General features: G+C 44.6%; 1 pseudogene; it reads left to right on the forward strand.

Moving 5' to 3' along the window:
- LOC123171411 (disease resistance protein RGA2-like) overlaps window positions 1-5,582 on the forward strand; it is a 14,900-nt pseudogene extending 9,318 nt beyond the window's left edge.
- The last annotated feature ends 1,789 nt before the right edge of the window (window positions 5,583-7,371 follow it).

The raw sequence follows: 7,371 nt of genomic DNA on the forward strand, positions 1-7,371 counted from the left end.
CGACTAAAGGTACCCTTTAGTCGCGGCTGGCCACACCAACCGCGACTAAAGGGTACCCTTTAGTCGCGGTCCGCCTCCCCAACCGGGACTAAAGGGTTTTGGCGCCGCTTTCGTTCCCGCGCAGAAAGACCCTTTAGTCGCGGTTGGGGACAACAACCGCGACTAAAGGGTACCCTTTAGTCGCGGTCCGCCTCCCCAACCGGGACTAAAGGGTCTGTGCTGGAACTGGCGCGGTGCGGTGGGATGTTTAGTCCCACCTTGCTAGCCGAGAGGCTTCGACAGTGGTTTATAAGCGCGGCTGCGCTCACCACTTCGAGCTCCTCTCAAATGCAGGCTTACGGGCCTATTCTGTCACTATGTGCCTGTGGGCCTATTGGGCCTTCTGCGGGCCTGAATCCTGGCCCATTAATGGGTTTCTAGTCGTATTCAGGCCGTGGTGGCCCAGTAGGTGGCATATTTTTTATTTTTTGCCTGTTTTTTGTTTTCTTTTTTGCTTTATTTATTTTGTTTTGTTTTTCTTCTTTTTTTTCTTCCTTTTTTCTTCTGTTTTTTCTTCTGTTTTTTTCTTCTGTTTGTTTTTTTCTTCTGTTTTTTTCTTATGTTTTTCTTCTGTTTGTTTTTTTCTTCTGTTTTTTCTTCCTTTTTCCTTCTTTCTTCTTCTTCCTTTTTCCTTTTAAAATCAGAAAAATAAAACTAATTCATTTTAAAATCTTAAAAATACAATTATATATCAAAAAAATCAGAAAAATAAAACTAATTCATTTTAAAATCCCTTGAAGGTTTGACAAAAGGTTTGATACATCATTCAGTTCATCGACCAAATACAAAGTTTGGTACAATAAATTATTACACATCAATTCTTCCCTTGTGTCCCTGCTTGCTTACGATTGTGCCGTATCCATGGAGCATCCTCATCATTTAACTTAATGCTTGGGCCAGTGTTCACTTTGAAGGGCGGAATTTCACCAAACATATTATAATCTTCTGACATGTCTGTCTTGTCCTCCACTCCCACGATGTTTCTTTTCCCTGAAAGAACAATGTGGCGCTTTGGATCATCGCATGATGTACTGATCGTTTTCTTATCTTTCCGTTTCCTCGGTTTGCTACTCATGTCCTTCAAATAAAAAACCTGAGCGACATCTTTGGCAAGGACGAATGGTTCGTCAAGGTAACCAAGATTGTTGAAATCCACCATTGTCATTCCGTATTGCTCGTCCACCTTTACCCCACCTCCTGTTAGCTTGAACCATTTGCACCGGAACAAAGGGACCTTAAAGGAGGGTCCATAGTCAAGTTCCCATATCTCCTCTATGTAACCATAATATGTGACCTTTTGCCCATTCTCGGTTGCTGCATCAAAGCGGACACCACTGTTTTGGTTGGTGCTTTTTTTATCTTGGGCGATGGTGTAAAATGTATTCCCATTTATCTCGTACCCTTGGAAAGTCGTTATAGTCGAAGATGGTTTCTTGGCCAACATGTACAGCTGATCTCCAACATCATTGTCATTCATTAAATGTTTTCGCAACCAACTGCCGAAAGTCTCCATGTGGGCCTTTCTAATCCAGGATTCAGGCTTCCCCGGGTTGTCCGAGCGTAAAATATTCTTGTGTTGCTCGAAGTACGGAGCCACCAAGCTGGAATTTTGCAGAACTGTGTGGTGTGCTTCAGTCATAGAATGACCGTCCATACATATCGTGGATTCCCTTCCGATCTTGCCTTTTCCACTTAGTCTCCCCTCGTGCCGCGATTGAGGAATACCAATCGGCTTAAGGTCAGGAACATAGTCAATACAGAACTCAATTACCTCCTCATTTCCATAGCCCTTGACGATGCTTCCTTCTGGCCTAGCACGGTTACGAACATATTTCTTTAATACCCCCATGAACCTCTCAAAGGGGAACATATTGTGTAGAAATACAGGACCGAGAATGGAAATCTCTTCGACTAGGTGGACCAGGAGGTGCGTCATAATATCGAAGAAGGATGGTGGGAACACCAACTCGAAACTGACAAGGCATTGGACCACATCGTTCTGTAACCGTGGTAGATCTTCTGGATTGATTACCTTCTGAGAGATTGCATTGAGGAATGCACATAGCTTCACAATGGCTACTCGAACATTTTCCGGTAGGAGCCCCCTCAAAGCAATCGAAAGCAATTGCGTCATAATCACGTGGCAGTCGTGAGACTTCAGGTTTTGGAACTTTTTCTCCGCCATGTTTATTATTCCTTTTATATTCGACGAGAAGCCAGACGGGACCTTCATACTGCTCAGGCATTCAAAAAAAATGACCTTCTCTTCTTTGGTAAGAGCATAGCTGGCACGACCTTGAAACCATTCCGGATGCCGGTCATCTGGGTCTTTCAAAAGTTGCTGGTCCTGCAGTGCTTCCTTTGTATCATTTGTCTTCCCATACACGCCCAAGAAGCTTAGCAGGTTCACGCAAATATTCTTCGTAACATGCATCACGTCGATTGCAGAGCGGACATCTAGGACTTTCCAATATTCTAGCTCCCAAAATATAGATTTCTTCTTCCACATGGGTGCGTGCCCGTCAACTCCCCGCGGAACTGATTGTCCGCCAGGACCCTTTCCAAAGATGACTTTCAAATCCTTGACCATATCAAATATCTCAGCACCAGTACGTTCCGCAGGCTTCGGCCGGTGATCTGCCTTCCCGTTGAAATGCTTGCCTTTCTTTCTTACGTTATGATTTCGGGGAAGAAATCGGCGATGACCCAGGTACACGTTCTTCTTACAATTAACCAAACGTACACTTTCAGTCTCATGTAAGCAGTGCGTGCATGCATTGTATCCCTTATTTGTCTGTCCCGAAAGGTTACTGAGAGCAGGCCAATCGTTGATGGTTACAAAAAGCAACGCTCGTAGGTCAAATTCCTCTCCTTTGTGCTCATCCCAGACACGTACACCAGGTCTGGCCCACAACTGTAAAAGTTCTTCAACTAATGGCCTTAGGTACACATCGATGTCGTTGTCGGGTTGCTTAGGGCCTTGGATGAGAATTGGCATCATAATGAACTTCCGCTTCATGCACAACCAAGGAGGAAGGTTGTAGATGCATAGAGTCACGGGCCAGGTGCTATGGCTGGAGCTCTGCTCGCCAAAAGGATTCATGCCATCAGTACTTAGACCAAATCTTATGTTCCTTGCGTCAGCTGCAAAATCTTTGAACACTCTGTCGATCTTTCTCCATTGCGTTCCATCAGCGGTGTGTCTCAACTCCCCGTCGGACTTACGGTCCTCTTTGTGCCATCGCAACGACTTGGCATGCTTTTTGTTCATGAACAGACGTTTCAACCGTGGTATTATAGGAGCATACCACATCACCTTGGCGGGAACCCTCTTCCTGGGTTTCTCGCCCTCAACATCGTCACCAGGGTCATCGCCTCTGATCTTATAACGCAATGCAGTGCATACAGGGCATTCATTCAAATTCTCGTATTCACCGCGGTAGAGGATGCAGTCATTAATGCATGCATGTATCTTCAGAACCTCTAAACCTAGAGGGCAGACAGCCTTCTTTGCTTCGTACGTACTGGCGGGCAACTCGTTATTCTTCGGGAACATATTCTTCAACATTTTCAGCAAATTTTCAAATGATGAGTCACCTACACCTTCCTGTGCCTTCCATTTTAGCAAATCCAGTGTGCAGCCCAGCTTTTTCAGACTATTATCGCATCCTGGATACAACGACTTTTTATGATCCTCTAACATGCGATCCAAATTCTCCCTATCCTTGTCAGTTTCGCAGCGTCTCCGTGCATCAGCAATTGTCCGACCAAGATCATTAGCGGGCTCATCATGTGCCTCTTCTTCACCTTCACCTAACCCTTCCCCACCTTCAGCATCATCCTCCATGAAAGTATCACCGAAATGATCATGATAGTTGTCATCGATATCATCCCCTTCTTCATCTTCTTCCATTCTAACCCCTCTTTCTCCATGCTTGGTCCAACAATTATAGCTTCGCATGAAACCGTGCCGAAGCAGGTGCATGTGAACGTCTCTTGAGGAGGAGTAACCCTTCTGATTCTTACAGACAGCACATGGACAGATAATAAAACCTTGCTGCTTGTTCGCATTTTCCACTACGAGGAAGTCTTTCAAACCCGTAGTGAACTCGCCGGAGAGTCGGGGACCGTACATCCATTGCCGATTCATCTGCATTATTATGATATAAAGTATATAATTAACTATCATGCATTTGTTAAACTAACTAGCTAGAAATAATACAAATTAAACAATGAACTACACACATGCATATTTTATCAATGACACATGAAAGGTTCAAGTTGCTAACCGCGATCGCGGAGGAAAAATAAATGAGAAAGCTCAAGTGTGGCTCGGACACTTCATATCATGTTTGTTTCAGGCTCTCGGGCATTTCATCGAACACCTTGTGTGCATAGGAGGAACCAAAAGCAAACCCACCACCCCCTTCTGAAAATTGTGAAGTGAGCTGAATGAAGTGAAGTGAGCTGAGTCCTATATATAGGGATGGGCCTTTAGTCCCGGTTGGCCAGGCCAACAGGGACTAAAGCCCCTCCCGTCCGCCAGCTGGATGGGCCTTTAGTCCCGGTTGGCCTGGCCAACCGCGACTAAAGGCCTTCGGGGACCTTTAGTCCCGGTTGGCCAGGCCAACCGCGACTAAAGCCCCTCCCGTCCGCCAGCTGTCGACCGAGCGCGCTGGGCCCAGATAGTTGGTCGCGGGTCTCCTCCCGAACCGCGACTAAAGACCCCTTTGGTCGCGGTTCGATTGTTTTGGGGACTAATGGGGGCGTATGGAAGCCTCTTTTTCTACCAGTGAACAGGGGTACGAGTCACATCAGCTGAAGCACCTAAACAAACTTCAAGGCAAGATGGAGATCCGCGGCCTTGAGAATATTCAGTCCAAGGAGGAGGCTGATCAAGTCAATCTTGCTGGCAAGGAAAAACTCACAGCACTGGCACTTCAATGGGATAACGGGAGCTGCTGTCCAGAAGTTCAAGAACAGGTACTCGAGGGTCTTTGCCCTTCGAAGTATCTTAAAAGACTTGAGATCAGCGAGTACCACGGTATGGCGTTACCGAGTTGGATGATGGCTGGGCATAAAGGTGGACCGAAGAACCTGCAAAAACTTGAATTATGGGGATGGGTCCAACTGGGACCTGCCCCTGGCCTTGAGGCTTTCATTCATCTTCATTCGCTATATCTTTATAGCTGCAGTTGGGATGCCTTACCAGGCAACATGGAACACCTCAAATCGCTCAGGAGATTGGAGATCTGGAATTGCGAGAATATGCGGTTGCTGCCAATACTGCCCAAGACTCTTGAGGAGTTTAAAGTTGCGAGCTGAAGCTGGAATGCCTTACCAGGCAATATTGAGCACCTCGCGTCACTGAAGGAACTGCATATACAGGCATGTGCGAATATACGGTCGCTTCCAACACTGCCCAATTCTCTTAAGGAGATTACAGTCAGGTACTGCAATCACGAGTTCATGCGATCTCGATTGATGATCCAAATTGGCAAAAGATTGAGCACATTCCAAAGAAAACAATTACATTTAGATGAATGAAAAAGGTCCATACGGAAGGTATGTAGTCAGATTCCTTTGATGTCTTCTTTTCCATTTTGTGTTCAGTAAATGTTACCGCACTATTGGCCATTGAGATGGCTGCCATGTTTCTTATTCGTTTGCTAATTGTCAGATTTGCGCCCTTCTGCTGTGGACGGGAACCGGAGGATATGGAGTGGAAACCGTCAAAACTTCCTTCCAAACCCACAGGCTTTTACTGGGTAGCCATTTCTGGGACCTTGTATGTGTCCTCGTTCAGTTCTATATACTTTGGTTTGCTTGCGTGTTTTCGGGCGATGTACAGACAATGCAAAATCTCATGTCTGCATGCAGTGATGAACGCTGAATTTAGTAGTTTATATTACTGTGGTACGTACTCCCTGCTAGATACTTCCGTTTGAGCGTCAACTAAAATTCCTGACGGAGGAAGTGATAATGCACACCGGATTGATTTGCTTCGTATATATATGATTTTGTAAGACCGCAGAATGCATGATGAACCCCAAACCCCAATATGATTCCTGTCATTTGTAATGCTTACTCTGGAATGAACGCCAAGTTATTGATTTGATTGCTAGGAAGGAATTAGGGGCTGGCTACCATGGTATGGTATGAGGTTACCAAACTGGGTGGCCTCGGCTGTTTTTTTCTCTTTGCCCATTTCCTTTTCTCTTACTATATATACCGCCTCTGTAAATTTTTATAATACGTTTTAGATCACTACCTTAGCGACTCTGTAAACTTTTATAAGACGTTTTAGGTCAGTAAAGTAGTGTTCTAAAACGTCTTATATTAGTTTACAAAGGTAGTAGTATATTGCATGGAGCTTCGTGTGTTCACTATCTAAGGCACGTTGCTCCACACTTCATACAACAGAGGAAAAACACAGATACAAGGTTGGCTTATGTCAAACAGGCGAGTCTCTCTGGTTTGTAGTGTCCGAATCAGCGTGTTCTGTATTCAGCCTCAACCATATCAGAACTCAAAAGAAAAAAAAAACAGTTGAGAAAAAAAAGTGACTTTACTCGTATATACTACTACTATGCATCAGGTAGCTTCTACCACACATGTTGATTGATTGAAACTGTTAAATTCATGGCCACATTCACTCTTACGCAGGGAGCAGCAGCCACAATAACAGCAGCCACTGCCTGGTGTACTGTATCCCCCTCAATGGATCATGACTCTTAACAACTAATAAAAATCTTGACATGGAAATATACTTCAGCTACATCTAATACCACAGTTGTCGACTGATTCCAAGTGTCTATTCCTTTTATCACATTCTTATTCACGGAACAGCACATCCATGTTACACGATGTTAACTGAATCTACAAGTAGCATGGAAGCAAGAACAACTAGCTTGAGGCTTGACATGCCAACAGCCAGGTGAAATTCTGTAGATTGTCACACGACATCTTGTCAGCAAGGTGATCACATCCGCAACAACTCTGCGCTATCAAGAACCGTGATCGCTTTGAACTCAGAAAGCTGATCTCATAACGACTCCACTGAATCTGGACAAACGAGACAAAAAGAAAACTCAGACAACACAGAAGATTTTGCACCCAATTCGTGCATATTAGTTCAAGAGTTGTACGACCTTAAAGGAGCAAATTTTCGATACCTACGTAGCATAGTATAGAATAAGGCAGAATAGCATATATAATATTGATCGCAACTGAATAGGTACTTAGGTAGTATCACAGGAAGTTGCGGAATAGCATAATATTGATCTTTAACTGAATTTCAAACACGTGCCTGCAGGCACATACTCACTTCAG

The sequence above is a fragment of the Triticum aestivum genome, chromosome 7D, assembly GCF_018294505.1.
Source record: "Triticum aestivum cultivar Chinese Spring chromosome 7D, IWGSC CS RefSeq v2.1, whole genome shotgun sequence".
NCBI classification, from domain to species: domain Eukaryota; kingdom Viridiplantae; phylum Streptophyta; class Magnoliopsida; order Poales; family Poaceae; genus Triticum; species Triticum aestivum.